Raw genomic sequence first — 17956 nt, 5'->3', positions numbered from 1 at the left:
TCACCAATAACTTTTTCTCTTAAGTTTAGCCAATTTAGAGTGAGAATAATAAAGCAATGCAGCAAGTAGGATGAAGCTATACTTCTGCAGACTATTCCTCCTCCTTTCTCGATAATTTAACTTACAGGGAAGCATATGGTTTGGCTATGTAATTACTTCAAATTTTAGTGCACTGAATTCCACTGCTTGGCATTCCTACTCTTGGTGGAGTGTAGCGTGTAAGACATGTCAGCCTGTCTGGTCCAATTCTCCAAAATGCAACGCCTCGATCGATGTTCTCCACACGGAATCACAGCTGTCAGAGTTTCTACCAAAGTGCCAGCAGTGATGGTTCAAACTTTTTGGACACTTCCTTTTTCTCTTCAGTTGTGAGTGAAGAGCAGCTTGCCTCCCCTCCTCAAAAAAAAAAAAAAAAATCTTGTTACTTTCATGTGGTTAAAGCATTGACCAGGCTGTATTGTTTTATCTAAAGTTTCAACAAATTTACTGTTGACAAAATGTAATGGAACTCAAGAATACTCCTCAAGTCCATTTTAAATAGCTGTCCACATCTGCAGTGAAAATGCTCCAAAGCCATTATAAAGAAATGATCATCCTTTTTACTGATGTCTCTGTAGTATCATTCAGCTGTGAATGGCTCACTCCACTGTTAAGTGTTCTAATTTGCTTTCTACCAAAACCTTTGTGCTTGTACTGATAGGAAACTGGACCATTTTGTAGAATCTAGCAACACTTTTTTTACAGGACATTCAATCGACTGCCCAACCACAAATCTTCTGATGATTTAGAGCACAATGTTAAGTTTTAAAAGCAAAAATATGAATTTCTGAGGAGCTCCTGTGAAGCTCTTGCTACTCCTGTGTTGATATTCCCCCAAGATGATCAATTATTAAATAAGTCAGTAACATCAAAATGTCTAAAGAAAAGCAGGAACGAAGAATAGGTCAGAAGATCCAGAATATTATGTTTCCAGATGGCTAGGAGAAAACCAGGAGCTTTTATAAACATTATAATCAGAAATGGATATGAAAATTTACATTTCTTAAATTAGTTCCTTAGCAGTGGGTTTTAAGGTTTATGCAAAATGTAGTTACATACATACAGATATTTCAAGCATGGGCATTAATGCCCTTCTAGCTTGCCAAGACACCAAAACACTTGTTCCCATAACAAGTGTCAAGGTTGTTCTTAAAAATATCTAAACTAGTGCTTGTTTTAATGTAATTTGGTAGTCTGTTCCAAGCATCACCTACTCTGTCAGAGAACCAATTAGTACTCTTCTCATTCCTATAGAGCCTTCTGCATAGGTTATCTGATGATTCTCTAGTACTTTTTGATAACCCCAAATATTCCCAGAGGTAGTTGTCACTAAATGCCCTATATACCTGAATAAGATCTTCTCTTAGATATCTGTAAGAGACAATGTCAAGTTGAGATATTTTAGTCCTTCATAATAACTTAAATTTTCACATCAATGGATGCTCTTTGTATTCAGCTGTACTCTTTCCAGTTTATTCATGCTTGTTTTCTTATAGTGTTTCCATATTGTTATTCCATATTCAAGTTTGGGTCTAATGTAACTAATAAACAATGTCATTTTTGATTTCCTAGACATTATAAATCTTTTTATATAACCTATAGTTCTATAACTATCATTGATATGATTGGAAAAACTCAGCTGAATCTACCCATATGTCCAGGTCCTTAAATGAGTCCACAGTGTCAATCACTGTGTGCTGTATTAAATATTCACCTTTCAATTTATGTCTCCCAAATCTGATATGCTTAGTTTTTGATGTATTTATCAGCATATTATTTTCCTATGCCCAAATGGTCTGTTAGTCAAGTTATTTTGCAGACGTGCCTTATTTGTAACACATGCAATCAGTTTACCCAATTTCAGGTCATCTGCATATAGACTGTAAAATACCTCAGATGAAAAAGTTAGGTCAGAAAGATACAATCTAAACAAGTAAGGGCCTATGACGGAACCCTGTGGGACACCCTGACCGTAACCGCGGAGCTATCCATCTTACCAAAAGTACATCAATACCTAGTTCTACTAATTTATTGGTCAGTTTTTTGTGTATGACCCTGTAAAATGCTGACGTTAAATCTATATAAATTACATCACTGCACAATTTTTCATTCACAGCTATTGTATTGTTATAGAACATCATGTTACAGTTGGTAATAGATCTATTTTCAACATATGCATGTTGATATATTGTTTCAGGTCCCAACCTATCCAGTTCTGACAATAACCTATCCAGCATTACCTTCTCTATTATTATTCCACAACATGAAAGTAGACTGAAGGGTCTACATAACTCTGGGTTTGTCCTACACCCCTTTCCCTTAAAGACAGGTTTAATAATCACGTCTCCAATCTTGAGGAATCTCCCCATATTTATATGACCTAGTGAATAACAGATATAATGCTACTGTAAGTTCTTGCTGAAGTGTTCTCATGTCATTGTTACTAATTTCGTCTCCTTCCTGTGCTTTGTTTGGATCCAGTTTGCATAGTCCTTTTTCAATATAATCTAATTTGATTCCAGTATCTGGGGTTACCTGGATGTCACTAGGACAACTTATCACCCCTTTTGTAGAGCCAAACTGTTTTGCATAAGATTTTGTAAATATATTTATAATCCGTTGTGCCTGACAATAAATTTTAGAATCTGCACACAGTTTATTAAGTTCTGTGTCTTTACTCCTTCCATATCTGATGTATCTATAAAAAGGTTTCCTATTATGCTCAATATCTTTATATACATATTGAAACACAGGTGCCCAGTATGAAGGTAGCTGGAATAAAGAAACTGAACTACAACAAAGTAAAGTCTTTTTTAATACAAAATGGTGAGCGTTTTCGCAATGGTAACCATTGCTTCATCAGACCATTTTGAAAGCGCTCACCATTTTGTATTAAAAAGAAGATTTTACTTTGTCGTGGTTCAGCTTCTTTATTCCAGCTACCTTCCTAGTGGGCACCTGTGTTTCAACATTTTCAATTTCTGGGCTGGTTTGGATCTTTATATACATTTACTTTTTTAGTTAGGCTACTACAGTAAATCTATTCCAGTCAAATAATCCAATCTTTGGTGGGATAACAAGGATGGGTTACTCTACACAGATGAATTCACAAACACACAATCATCTGATACCCAGTAACATTTATTCACAAGAAAATGACAAGGTAATATATTTATGGAGAAAGTTTATAGGTATATACAAGGCTAAAGACCACCAGGGCCTTTATAAGCCTAGCTGTGCAATCCAACACAATTAAGTCTTTATGTATCACTGACATTTATTAGGAGGGGGTAAGTTAGTTGGGAAGTTTCTGGAGGTTGTGTGCGCGCATGTGGGTGGATATGTTATCTTGGGCGTTACTGTTTGCCTCTATCAAAGACATGGGGGCCAGACCAAAGGTGAATTTCCAATTTCCCATCCATTGGTCAAAGGGGGCCAGACCAAAGGTGAATTTCCAATTTCCCATCCACTGGTCAAAGTTATGCTTAAATGGGATGGATTCTGCTTCACATGGATTGAAAAACTGTTCCACAGCATGGGGATGATCAGAGACACACACATGTCACCAGCAAAATGTATATCCTTTGTTTTGTTGATGTGCTAAGGTCTACCAGAGCTGGATCCAAGGATGTCTTGTATGCCAGGCATAGACTGCCTCTCGCCTGGTATCCTGCAAGAGATAGGGTATAAAGATGGGGCTTTAAGGCAATCTGTATATGACAATAGCCTTAGACCCCCGGAGTCTCTTGGTAAGAAATCTTTGTGGGCATTCCAAGTATTGGATATGTATGGTCAGGTACATGCTGAACGGGGCATTATACTCAACGATGGGTCGGATAAGGGCCAAATAAATTGGTCCTAAGATTTCCTTGGACTTGGATGCTATGTTCATAGGTTCATAGGTTCATACTAGGCTATCTGCCCGAGGGCATTTACAAGCCTAGCCCATAGTTTTGTGGCTTACGCCACCCCTTTAGTATGGGGAACTATACCCATTATTTTGCTGTGCCTCTGTCGAGCAGTGACACTGAGGTAATCCCTGGGGTATATCTGCGACCTCCCATCCATTGGTCAAGATTTCTCTTGAACAAGGCCAGCGAGGTGCTCTGCCTCACATATACCGGGATTTTATTCCACAGCATAGGGAGTCTTTGGGTGATGAATCTATCCCTCCAGCACGCCCTATTAATAGCCGTGTCGAGGTTTAAGTCTCCCCCTTGTGGCTCTGATGGATCTAGATTTTGAGGTGAAGCATATTCATCAAATCTGGGTTTGACATGGCCTTGTATGTTAGGCAAAGGTCACCTCTGAGCAGGGTGTTTTACTGAATAGAGCTGGAGTTCTTTCAGTCGGGCAGCATAGGACACATGTTTGAGACCCTTTATCCTTTTGGTGAGGAACTTTTGTGGCCTCTCCAGCTGCTGCAAGTGTCGGGTCAGATACATTCCGAATGGGGCATTGTACTCAATCATTGGTCTGATGAGTGATGAGTATAGGGAGACTATGACCTCCCTTGATCTAGATGAGAATCCCTTCATGACAAGGTGGGCAATGTAGAAGGTCTTCCTAACTACTTTAGCTACATGGGTGTCGAATGACAGACTACTATCAACCTGGGTCCCCAGGTCCCTGATAACTTCTTCTGTGCTCAGTGGATTGTCACCTATTTGGTAGCTAGGGTAACCTTGTTTTTCCCGAGGGTATGACTATGCATTTATTGGCATTTAACTTTAGGCCATGGCTCTGGCACCAGTTATCCGTTTCTGTGAGACCCTTCTGAAGGATATCTGTGTCAGATGTGTTTTCTATACTTCAGTTTGCAGTCATCTGCAAACTTTGTCAGCCATAACCCTCCTGTGTTTGCTTGTACTTCAGAAAAGTAGATGCCAAACAAGAGTGGGCCCAGGACTGAGCCCTGTGGTACACCACTTGTGACAGGCTTTGAGTCAGACATGGCGCCAGCAACTCTGACCCTGTGGGTTCTGTCACTCAGCCAGTTTGCAACCCATCTTGTGATGTATGGGTTAACATTTAAGCTGATGAGTTTTTCAATGATACCCGAGTGGGGTATTGTATCAAGGCCTTCGCCAGATCGAGGTAGGCTGTATGGACTGCCTTTCCTCATCAATGGCTTTGGTGACTGCTTCAAAAGTCAACCAAGTTTAGAAGGCATGATCTGCCTTTGACAAAGCCAAACTGGGATGGATCCAAAGTCTGCAAATTCCCTATGTCTTTATTTATGAGGTCCATTATGATCCTCTCCATGGCTTTGCAGATAAGGCTTGTCAAGCTAATGGGCGGTAATTTCCAGGGTCGGTGGAGGCACCGCCTTTGTGAAGTGGGACCACAGTTGCAGTGCGCCACTCCTGGCACGTGATCCAGAGGCAAGACTATGATTAAAGAGTTGTCCTCGCTGTGTGTTTAATTACTCGCTGAGTTCGTGGAGCACACAGCCGACACCATCAGGTCCCATGGATGCTGTGTTTTTGCTTTGGAGAGAGCAGTTCTCACTTGGGCTTGGAGATGTTTGGGGCTGCAATCGCTGGTATAGATATCTCTCCTTTTGGGGAGGGGGAGAAGTTTGCACTGAACCTGTTAGCCAGTATGTTGGCAATGTCTGTAGGATCAGTAATCTTCACATCATTTTGAACTAGTTCTGAGCATATCTGGGAGTTTCCACCCAGGTTTCTAACATAGCTAAAGAAGGCCTTATGATTGTCTTTGAGTCTTTAGCTATTTTTCTCTCAAAATTTGCTTTGGATGATTTTATGAGAGCTCTTAGTTTTTACTTATAGTGATCAAGGGTGTCTTACCTTTTAAGGATTTTGCTCTATCTTGTAGTAGCTTCCTCCTTTGTTGTAGAGTTTGTTTATGGCTGGGGTCCACCAGACTGGACGCTTGCCTTTGGTACAAAGAGTCTTTGTTTTGCTTGGGATTGCCTTATCCATGCAGTCCTGCAGGTGCTGGTAGAAGGCATTTGTAAGTGATTCAGCGGCTTGAGTACTGTTTTCCCGCTCGGGGCCTTAAAGGAGACCACACTAGTCTTTAGAAGTGTGAAGTCGGCTTTGAGAAGTTCTTTACTGTGGTCTTTTTATTTCAGGTGGGGTGGGATGAGGACCTCCAGCCAGATTAGTTTGTGATCTGATCTCACCAGTGAGGGGTATACGTGTTGAACATTGTGCTCCCATGTTCGTGATGATGAGATCAAGTATGTTTTCTCCTCTTGTGGGGATGGTGACTAGTTGTTCCATGGCATTTGAGTTTATGAATTCCAGGAACTTTTGGGCTAGGGTGTTTGGGCTTGAGTAGCGTTCCCAGTCTATATTAGGGTAATTGAAGTCACCTAGTATGATGGTGTTTGGTGATACATTTATCCCCTCTAGTGTTTTCAGGAAGGCCATGTGAAGTTCCTGAGTTTGTGAGGGTGGCCTGTAACATGCTACAATTTGCAGAGCAGTCTTGCCTATGGTTAATTGCACCTGGATGGTCTCCGATGCATCGTTGCCACCAGTCTTGAGGTGTGGGTGTCCTTGATGAATATGGATACCCCCCCTCCTTTCTTGGTACTGTCCGGATTTTGGGGTCGGAACGCATGATAAGAGGTAAAACCTGATAGTGCTGGGGTGCTCTCAGGAGCCTTGAACCAGGTTTCTGTCACTGCACAGACATCGATGTTCTCCATACTGAGAAGGGCCTCGAAAAGTGCATTTTGAGATTTAGACTTCTGGCATTGAGCAGCATTACCCTTAGTTTTTTCCTTTTTGTGTTCTAGGGTGGTAGGATTAGAAAGTGAGCATTGCCTAAAAGGCACTATGGGGGTGGCAAGAGCCTTTGCCAATATCCGAATCCCAGGGTGACAGGTGCAAGCCGCCCCTTGCGACAGCGTGGCTTGTCCAGCATGTCATCCCAGGCAGACAGACATTGGATCCCCTTTGAATGACACCAGAGTTTAAGCCAATTGTTAAAGCTGATCATCTTATCTCTGTATTGTGGCATCATTCTTGGTGAAGGTAGGATACTGCTCAAGGTCAGGGTCATACCTGCCTGGGCTACATAATCAGAGAGCTCCTCAATGTCTCTTCATGTTGTCCAAGGAGGTACATCTCAGGTCATTTACACCAGCGTGGACAATGACTGAGTCGTTTGTACCTGCTGTTGAGAGACCTGAGTGCTTGCTATGTGGCGGATTCTAGCGCCCGACAGGCAGCTTACTGTGACCTTCTCCTTACTCAGTCTGGTGAGCGGACGCCAGTGTGTCTGACCATGGAGTCACCAATGACTAGTGTGTCTGGCATTGTGTTTGGCCTTAAGGGCTGTGACTGTTTGACACTCTGACTGTGAGGTCTATGTGTTGCAGGTGTTGTGTTCTGAGGTGGTGGTTGTTTGGGTGTCTGCTTTGGTGGCCTCTGCTGTTTTGGTAGATTTTTGATCAGAGCCATGTTTATGTGTATGATTTGAGGTTGTGATGGTACTATGTGAGACTGGGTCTATAGTGTGTGTGGTAACCTTCTCCTCCTGACTGGTCTTGCCAGTCCTATGTTGAGAGAGCTCAGCCTCCAGTTTGGCCATATAGTTGCATCTCGCATGTATTTGTGTTTTGTGGGAGGAGGAGAGGGTTGTCTGTGTACATGAGGCAATTGTAACATTGCCTCAATATTCCCAGGTTCACCAGCTGAGCAGGAGAGGACACTAGCAACTGATCCCTCGACATGCTAGAAGTACTAGACAAAAACTTTAAAAGAGATTCCGGGGACGGGTGACCGAGAAATGGGGGTTTGCCTTTGGGGTGCTATCTATAAGAGTGCCGTATCAAGGTAATAAGTACTGTAGGAGCAAGTGCTAGGTTTAACAGATAGAGAAAAGTCTACTTGGAGTCAAGTAGAGATGATCTTTTAGGTATTAGAGAAAGTGCTAGTAACAGGGATGCTTAAAGGTAAGATTGAAAAGAATGCACTCTGCAGTGTGCACTAGAGAAGTTAGATATGAAAGTAGGTAACTTGAGTTTTACCTGTTTAAAAAGTTAAGGTTTAGTGGAGAGTTACTATTTTAAAACAGCAAGATGGACTGAAAGGGTGGTTACTTTTGTATTTTGGTACTATGAAATACTGTAGGATGGCCAATAAATTTAAATAATTGAAGGGTGGGATTTCAAAAGTGATGGTTTTGTGATTACTCACATAAGCCAGTGAAAGTAGAGAGAAATGAGATATATGGTCAGATTAACATAAGAGGCGGGCAACTAGAAAGACAGTGGTATTTCTGCCTGACTCAGAACAGAGAGAGCTGTGGTCTCTTTTGAAGTTTTAATATGCTGTTAAAACAGAATGCAAGCAAAACACAAGGTAAAGAAAACAAACTACAGTATTCAAAATATAGAAAGGCAATACAGAAATACAAAAAATAACAGCAAACTAACCTTTCCTTCACAGCAAAGTGTAGCAGAGTCTGGATGAGCCTTTCTGGTAAATGTCCTTACTTATCCCTGACTACTGGGTCATACCTTAGGGGTGTCTTATCAATAATTAGTCTGGTGGCAGTTTTAAACTGTGACTTTAGCACCAGTCATTTGTCTATGCTACACTATCTTGCCAGTTTTTTTTTTCATGGGGGAATCTATGTTGGCGCCCAATTTGCAGTCATCTGTGAACTTGGTCAGCCAAAGGCCTTGACATTGGTATTTATGCCTGAGAAGTAGAAGCCAAATAGGAGCCCTGATGTACATTGCTGGGGACTGCTCTCTTGGTGGAGGTGTTCTCACTAATCTTGACTTCCTGGGTCCTATCTGTGAGCCAACTGGTAATCCAAAGAGTTATGTAGGAGTTAATGCCCAGTTCGGCCAGTTTGTTAACATTACCCAAGTGGGGTATTGTACTGAATGCCTTAGCCAGGTCCAGGTAGGCGATATGCATAATTTTCCCCTCATCTTTTGCCTTGGTGACCTTCTCAAAGAAATCTACCAGGTTTAGTAGGCATAACATTTCTTTGATAAAGCCAAAATGGGTTGGGTCCAGTGCATATGTCTTTGCTGATCATTTCCATGATAATTAATTCCATGGCTTTGCATATTAGACTAGTCAGACTAATAGGTCTGCAGTTTCTGGAGTTGGTTGACAGTCCACTCTTGTGAAGTGGGATAACCATTGCAGTCCTCCATTCCTGTGGTCCAAAGCCTATTTTGAGGCTATAACTGAAAAGTGACTCAAGTGACTATTAGAAGGCATCCTGGGATATTGTCGGAGCCCACAGAGGCTGTGTTTTTGGCCTTAACGAATGGTACCATGACCTGCTCCCTGTTACTATTTTGTAGGGGGTTATGCTAATAGATATTTCATGGGGGAAGTGGGGGCTTTGAGGTAAATTTGTCAGCCAGCAAATCTGTTATGCCACTCTGCTCAGTGAAGTTGGCACCAATGACCAGCAGTTTGGCACATTGTTGTGTGCTGCTTTGTGGTTTTGGACATAGCTGCAGAAGGCCTTGTGGTGGTCTTTAGACTGTGAGGCTTTCTTGCCTTCTAACTGGCCTTGATGGACTTAAGTCTTTTTAACTTTCTGTTTACTCTAATTACAGAGCTCCTATCATTATGGGAGCTGCTCTTCCTGATTTCAGTCATGACTTTTTTCTTTTTGTTATATACCCTATTAATGTTAGGATTCCACCAGTGTGATTTGTTTTTAGAATTTGTTTTGGGCTGACTTCTAATAGACAAAGCAGCCTCTATACAGTCATTACATGGTTGTACAGAGTCTCTGTGAACAATTCTGCATAGGTTGTTGTGAACTCAGGGTTGGAAGGGGCACTGAATTTTGACAAACAATGCTAAATAGGATGTACTTTGCTTTTGGAATAGTTCCTAATATAAGTTTATTATTTTTTTTATTTTTTTGAAGGAGACAGCTCAACTTTGCCGTCTGACCTCCCAGTGAAAATGTGACAAGGCTGTGTGTTTGTGTGTGTGTGTGGGGGGGGGGGGGGGGGCAGCACTCTCCATACTGGTGAGTACTAGGTCTACTATGTTGGAACCTCTGGTGGGTGTGTGCACTATTTGGCCAAGGGTATTTGTGTTAATAAAGTCCACAAATTGTTATACTTGCAAATATGAGTCAGTGTAAATTTCCCTCTTGCTCTAGGAGGGTGGCAAGGCATAACAGTTAAGGCCTTCATCTCACAGACACAAGGTACAGGTTTTGATTCTCACCTTGGGATATTAGTTAATTTTAAAATGGCCTTTCTTGGCAGATAGCCTAGTATTCACCTGTGAACCTATTAACTCATATAAGGAGACTCTTATCTAGCTTTGAGTCACTGAGAAAAAAATAGTCTAAGAAGGAAAATTTAAGGGGGATCAACTAAATGCTGAATTTTGCAAAATATAAGTGTGTTTTGTAGTGAAGTTGGATGACTAGAGATTATACTACTTAAATGCCAGACAAAGAGGCACTAAATATCTGATTGATCTCACAAGGACAGAGGAGACACTGCTCAAAATGAGTCAAAGCCAGCAAAAAGCCATCAGCAACTGCAGACATCTTGTATGGTGTTGGTCTTTGGTTAGGCTTATTTTTTTTTGTGTAACTGAGCTAAAGACTTGGCCAATAAAATGGCCAGAAAGATATAGGATATTCCAGTCTGATATCACATTGTAGATGCTAGGAAGAGCACAATGGTTCATGTTTGATACAGCTAATGTTCTTTAACAACGTACAAATGGTAAAATTCTATTCTCTAAAATTCTTTTCATTGCCCAATACTAAAACTATTGCAGTGTGAAAGAAAAATTGCACTGTGTTGCACTGTGGAAAGCTGCATTATAATACTTCATTTAAATTCAGGTTTGCATGCAGAATGAATCAAAAGTCACCTAGATGGATCAGAGAAAGGAGAAGATGTCAGAGCTTGTGTCACGGTAGTACTATATTTACTGTTTTGGGAACTCTATCTGGATTACTTAAAAACAAAGAGCTATTGTTTCAGCAAAGGTTTAATTTCAAAAAGTGGACATTTTTTGCACAGCAGTACTGAACCATCTTGATGGCATGGGTTTTTGGTTATTATTTTTAAAAATAATGGAAATAAAACCTTCAGATTAAGACTTTGATTATGACTCTTCAGGATCACAAGTCTTCATAAGCTTCATTACCAAGTGAGAAGCATAATTAGAAGCAAAGTCTTAAAAACACCACAACATTTTAGAAGCAAAGTCTTAAAAACACCACAACATGTATGCTATCCAATTTAACTGGCTGATGTAGCAAATAAAGTGTGTGTGTGTGTGTGTGTGTGTGTGTGTGTGTGTCTGTGTGTAAATTTAAGGGTTGTAACTCAGTCCAGTGGAGCAGGAACAAGAAGCCTCCCCCATTCCAATAATGACCTGTATTCTGTTAGTGGCCCAGGAACCTCAAAAACTGATTGAGGTAAAAAACTGACTGTGCATCAGTTTGCTTCTTCCTGGTGTAAGATATTACTGCTACAGCTACGCTAGTGAGACCCAAGAGCAGGACAGGCCAAATTAAAGTGTTTCCATTATCACTTATATCAGATGTTTGCAAATGTGCAAGTACTGTAATTAAAGGCTTAACATAAGCATGTTAAAGGCTGCAGTGAACGGATACACAAACCAGAAAGAAGTTCCCCTCACATAAACTACAAATGTACCAATCTCTCACTACCCACATAGACTAAATACCTAAGATCAGTATGGAAGGAGGTTTCTTAGAAAGTTTATATACTGTGGTTTTTACTTTTAAGCAACGTGTTAGTATCTTCTCATTAATGAGGCAGGACTCCAATGAGTTAATGAACAACTTATTTATGTGTGCTACTTCACAAAGGAAAAGGAATTTCTGAAATGGATATAGTCTATAAAAATTCCCAAGACAGTGCATATTTACTATGTATCTGTACACGTGCCAAATGTGGTTATAAATGAAAGTTACGTACTCACCATAAAAAGAAGCTAGTACTCACCATAACGTTCCATCTGTATTGTCGATTTTTCAACTCTCTTCAAATATGGGGATCCAGATACAATCCATCGGATCCAACTCAGCCATTAGCAAGCTTGTGGAACCCAAAAAGCTCTTTGATACCTCCCCTTTCCCACAATGCATCTCTCCCCATTACCTCAGATCTTGTCTGCTATAATTATATCCATAGACAAAAAAGTAATTCTAGTATTTAGTACACAACAAGATCTTAAAGGAGACCATTTCTGGAGTATAAGGAAAACCAACCTAATCCTTTAGAATCTCTTCCCATTCAACCAAGAATGCCAAGGAATGGGACTGGAGGGAGGGGATGTGAGAAGAGATGAAAAATCGACAATACAGATGGAACGTTACATAACTTCTTTATCTGATACTGTCAATTTTTCATCTCATCCTCACATATGGGACCGAGTCTCCAGCTACCTTTACCCTGAGTGGACTCGCTGGACAATACTCCTAAGAACCATCGCACCAAAGGAGGCCCTTCCCTTGGAGACCAAATCTAACCTGTAATGAGTGATAAAAGTATGATAGTTTGCCCATGTGGCTGCTGCACAAATATCATCCAAAGAAGCATTTGTCTGGAAAGCTGCAGATGTGGCCATCGCTCTGGCAGAATGAGCGCAAATGGACTTGTCAGGTTTCATGCCTTTTGAGGTGTAAACAAAGGAAATACAACCCGAAAGCCATTTTAATAAAGTAACTTTGGAAGCTGTTAAGCCTTTCCTAGGGCATGCAAATGTAATAAAAGAGAGTTATGTACTTACCATAACTTGGAATCTGTGCTATCCAGTGTCATTATTCATCACGGATTGCTCTTTGATCCGACCTCGGATCCAAGCTGGCAACTGAAGGACAGATCCAGAGCTCAAGCTCCTCTCCTTCTGATAATCCCCTGTTGAACTATGACTCTCAGATAGAGTTTGCTAGAAAGAGAAAAGGCAGCATAGACTGCCCATAATACCCAAAAACTCCTGGAGAAGAAAGAACAATCCACATCTACCAGAACTCCAGAAGGAAGAGGGAAGGCGGGCATAATGACACTGGATAGCACAGATTACAAGTTATGTGGAGTACATAACTCTTTATCTGATGCTATCCGTGTCATTACTCATCACGGATAGGATAGAGTCCCCAGCTACTATGAACCCAAGGAGGCCTCAGGGAAGGATATGCCAGAGCACAGAGGAACCAAAGGAAGCCCTTTTCTAGGCACCATATCCAACCTATAGTGTGAAACAAAGGTGTGTGGATTAGACCAAGTTGCAGCAGCACAAATCTCATCCAGTGAAAGCTTAGCCAAGAAGGCGACAGATGTAACCACAGACCTAGTAGAGTGAGCTTTAACTGGTCTGGGAAGAGAGGGAAGCCTGGACTGGGTAAGGATCACTGGAATTGGAGGAAGCACGTGATTAGACGAAGAGACTGGAGGTTGGGAAGAGAAAGCCCCCAAGGGTGGGAAATGAGATTTGGAGTGGGATCCAATAGCCAGGGAGGACATTTCAGATAGGTTCATAGGTAGGTACTAGGCTATTGGCCGTAGGGCCTATATAAGCCTAGCCAAACGGTACCCTGGCTTTTGCCACCCAAGAAAATTATTTTCTTGTGCCCCTGTCAAGCAGAGCCACAGAAGTGATCCAGGGGTGAATTTCCTATCTCCCATCCAATCATCAAGATTTTTCTTGAAGAGTGCTAATGAGGAGTTTTGCTGATATACATAGGTAGTTTGTTCCAGAATATGGGAAGTCTCTGAGACCAAAACAGGGAGAACCACGCCTGACGAGGCCAAAAGGGGGCAATAAGGATGAGAAGAGTCTTCATGTGATAGGCTTTCTGCAAAACTTTGGGAATGAGGGGAGTTGGTGGATAAGAATATAGAAGTCCCGATGGCCAGTTTTGAACTAGAGCACCCCTGAGTGACTCCCCTGTTGGGGGGATCAGGGCAAAGTAGTTGCTGCATTTGTGGTTGACTGGGGAGGCAAAAAGACTGCAGCAAGGAAGACCCCAACGGTCGAATATCCAATGTGCCACTGAAGGATTCAGGGACCACTCTTGAGGACTCAGGATATATCTGCTGAGTTTGTCGGCACTGCCGGAAATGTGCATTGCAAGAAGAAAGCACCTGGAAGATATCGCCCATTCCCACACTCTCATAGCCTCTCTGCACAGAAGGTAGGATCATGTTCCCCCTTGCTTGTTAATGTACCAGACCACCGCCATGTTGTCCGTTTGAATTGCTATAGTTCCGAGAGGGAAACACTCCTGAAAGGCTTGCAACATTAGAAGGACTGCTCTCATCTCCAGGACATTTATATGCAATTTGGTCTCCATAGGGGACTACATACCTTGAACTGTCCTTCCTTGAAAATGCCCCCCCCACCCCAACAAGGAGGCATCCGTGGTCACAAATGCCTTAGGTTGGAGAAGACAAAAGGGTCTGTCTAGACTCAGATCCTGAGTTGAAGTCATCATGCAAGGTGGTTTCTACACACCTGAGAAATCCTGACAGTCATAAACATGGGGTGAGCCAGAGCAGACCACTGAACTGCGAGGGTCCACTGCAGGACCCGCATGGGATATCTGGTGAGAGGCATTAACTGGATAGCAGCTACCATCGAGCCTAGCACTGCAACATTAAGTGAGCTGTGGGACGATTGAGAGTCAGCAACTGATGGACCTGGTCCCGAACAATTTGCATTCTGTGAACACAACGTGCTGCAGTCTCTGACACCATGTCCAGAAGAAAGTACAGTTGTGTACACTTACCATAAATGTAGATGTTCGAGTGTATTCACTATTGCAGTCATTACTATTTGGGTTATCTGCCTGCAGGTAGCACTCAGCTGGCCTGAATAGCAAAGTCTTGGGACCTGCGTCGGATGCTGTCTCTTCTTAAATTACATCAGGTAGTCAGGGGTATAAAGCATGCAGCCGATGCCATTACTTCAGTTTTTCTTGCCCCAGATGTCTGGTGCCCCCATAATGGGAAGCAATTCTATATATATTCTATATATATATATATATATATATATATATATATATATATATATATATATATATATATATATATATATATATATATATATATATATATATATATATATATATATATATATATATATATATATATATATATATATATATATATATATAAATATATATATATATATATATAAGGTTACAACTCCAACAAAAAGCAAATACAACAGAAAGCTGAAATACACTAAACAAGAAGAAAGGTATAGCCAAGAGAAGTTTGGGGGCTGGAGGGAGGGTAACCAGGACTGCAACAGTGAATTCACTCGAACATCTACATTTATGGTAAGTGTACACAACTGTACTATGTTCTTCATGTTTCACTGTTGCAGTCATTACATTTGGGTAGATTCGCAAAGCTAAGGTAGGGAGGAGGAAGTTAGAGAGCATTAAGACCAGCTATTAAGCCCTGCAAGACTGCAGTGGCAAAACCAGCTCTGGATTTAGAAAAAATAGGCAAGTGGTAATGCTTGGTGAAGGTATGTACAGAGCTCCAGGTAGCAGCTTCGAGGATGTCCCTCTGAGAAAGGCTGTAGAGGTAGATGCAGCCCTGGTGGAATGTAATCTTATCCCCTGTGGAGCAGGTTTTCCATGGTGTTTATAGAAGAAATAAATGCAATGGCCTATTCACTTAGAAATGGTTTGCTTTGAAATGGGCTTCCCTTCTGCCCCTGCAGCAAAGGCAACTAGCAGCTGTTCAGTTTTTCTGAGAGGCTTAGTCCTGTCCAAATAAAATCTAAGTTGTCTGTGCATGTCCAAAGAGTGCAGAATTCATTCTTCTTTGTTCTGTCGATTAGGAAAAAAGGTTGGCAAATGAATGGACTGATTAAGGGCCACACTGGATACCACCTTGGGCATAAAGGAAGGATTGGTCCTGAGGGACACCCTGTCAGCATGGAAGATGATGAAGGGCTCCACTGCCATGAGGGCCTGTAATTCAGACACTCTTCTTGCTGAAGTGATGGCTAGAAGGAAGGTTGTCTTCCAAGAAAGGAATTTCAACTCTGCAGTTGCAGCTGGCTCAAAAGGAGGTACAGTGAGCTTTTCCAATACAAAGTTAAGGTCCCAGGCTGGAGTAGGGGCTCTCCTGGGTGGTCTTAAATTTTTGGCCCCTCTCAGGAATTATTTCAACAGGGGGTGAGAGAAGAGGGGAGGCTCAGTATTATAATGTGCTGAAATGGCTGAGGCATGAATTTTAATTGATGAGAAGGAAAGGCCCTTGTGGATCATCTGTTAAGTATTGAAGAATATGCGGTAAGTTGGGCACTGTTGTGCCCATCCCCTGAGTCTGGCTCCAGGAACAGTATCTTTTCCACTTTTCAGCATAGGATTTTCTAGTACTAGGCCTCCTTGCCTACAGAATGACATCTAGCACCTGCTTACTGAGGGATGCTATTGGAGAGCTCAGGGAATTAGCCAGGCTGCAAGGTTCATGGTTTGAAACTGGGGGTGCAGAATCTGGCCCTCCTGCTGGGACAGCAGGGAAGGGGTCTGAGGCAGCTGCCATGGTTCCAGCAGTGACATACTGCGCAAGAGGGGCTATCAGTGCTGGTGTGGCCAGTCTGGTGCAATCAGTATTTCCTGTTTGATCTTTAGCAGAACATTTGAAAGGAGAGGCAGAGGGGGAAAGGCATAAACTGAGAGGCTTTCCCAGATGAAGGACAGGGCATCCAGTTTCCAAGCTTGACTGTGGGAAGTCCTTGTGCAGAATTTGTCCAATTGGTAGTTCTGAGGGAGGCAAACAGGTCTAGTTCTGGGTTCCCCCTTTTGTTTCTCAAAATGTTGAATATCTTTGGTTCCAGTTTCCACTCGTGTGGGTCCATTCGATTTCTGCTTAGGTCGTCTGCCGGTGAATTTAGCTTGCCTGGCAGGAATTGAGCTTGTAGGTGCACTTGATAGCCCAATGCTGTGTTCCACAGAGCCATGGCTAGTCTGCAGAGAGGATATGAGTGGGATCCCCCCTGCTTGTTTATGTACCACATAACAGTGGTGTTGTCTGTCTTTACCAATAATTGTCCAGGAAGGATGTGGTCCTTGAAGGCCGTCAGGGAATTCTGTACAGCTAACATTTCTTTTTGATTGATATGCAGGTGCATCTGACTCAGGTTCCATTTGCTCTGAATGCACTGCCCTGCCAAGTGAGCCCCCCCATGCATAGTCTGATGCATCTGTTGTTAAGGCTTGGGCGGCAGGGGGTAGAGCGAATGGCAGTCCCTTGTTGTGGTAGCAGGCCTCTACCCCCCAAAGAAACTCTGTCTTTATACAAGGAATGATAGGAATCATGGACTCCAGGTCCTGAGAATGTTGACACCATAGGCTTTTTAGATACCATTGTAGTTTCTTCATATGCAGTCTTGCATATGGAATTAGTAGAATGCAAGAGGCCATGAACCCCAGGGCTTTTAGGATTTTCCTTGCAGATATCTGGGTCTTTGTGGCCAGTAGTTTGAAGTAGGCTGTCAGATAAACTTATTTCTCTGGCGTGAGGTAAGCCATCTGGGAAGTTGTGTTCAAGCTTGCTCCCAGGAATACAATTTGTTGGCAGGGTACTAGATGAGATTTCTTTTCGTTGATGGTGTACCATAGCGAGTGAGGTTAGAAGTTTCTTTACAAATGCCAGATGATTTAGTAGCATGTCCTGGCTTTCTGCCTGAATTAGACAATAGTCCAGGTATGGGTATATCTGAATATTTCTTTGCCTTCAAAATGCAATGACTGGAGTTAGGCACTTTGTGAATACCCTGGGGCACAGCAGATAAGCCAAAGGGATGTGCAGAGAACTGATAGTGCATGTAGCCAGCTCTGAAGGGTAGGTATTCTGAAGGGTAGGTATTTCCTTTAAGTCTAAGGTTGCCAACCATGCATCTTTGCCTAGCATAGGAAGCAGCTGATGAAG

The 17956-nt window shown here is 42.1% G+C and overlaps 1 protein-coding gene across 1 annotated transcript in view; it reads right to left on the bottom strand.

Annotated features, from left to right (window-relative positions):
• Positions 1–17956, bottom strand: part of ACTR5 (actin related protein 5) — a 285428-nt gene that overhangs the window by 72218 nt on the left and 195254 nt on the right. The gene's annotated exons all lie outside the window — the stretch shown is intronic.

This window comes from Protopterus annectens, chromosome 12.part0, assembly GCF_019279795.1.
Source record: "Protopterus annectens isolate FY-2018-M chromosome 12.part0, PAN1.0, whole genome shotgun sequence".
NCBI classification, from domain to species: domain Eukaryota; kingdom Metazoa; phylum Chordata; order Ceratodontiformes; family Protopteridae; genus Protopterus; species Protopterus annectens.
The sequence above is the reverse complement of the archived record's forward strand: the minus strand, read 5'-3'. Positions and strand labels throughout refer to the sequence as shown.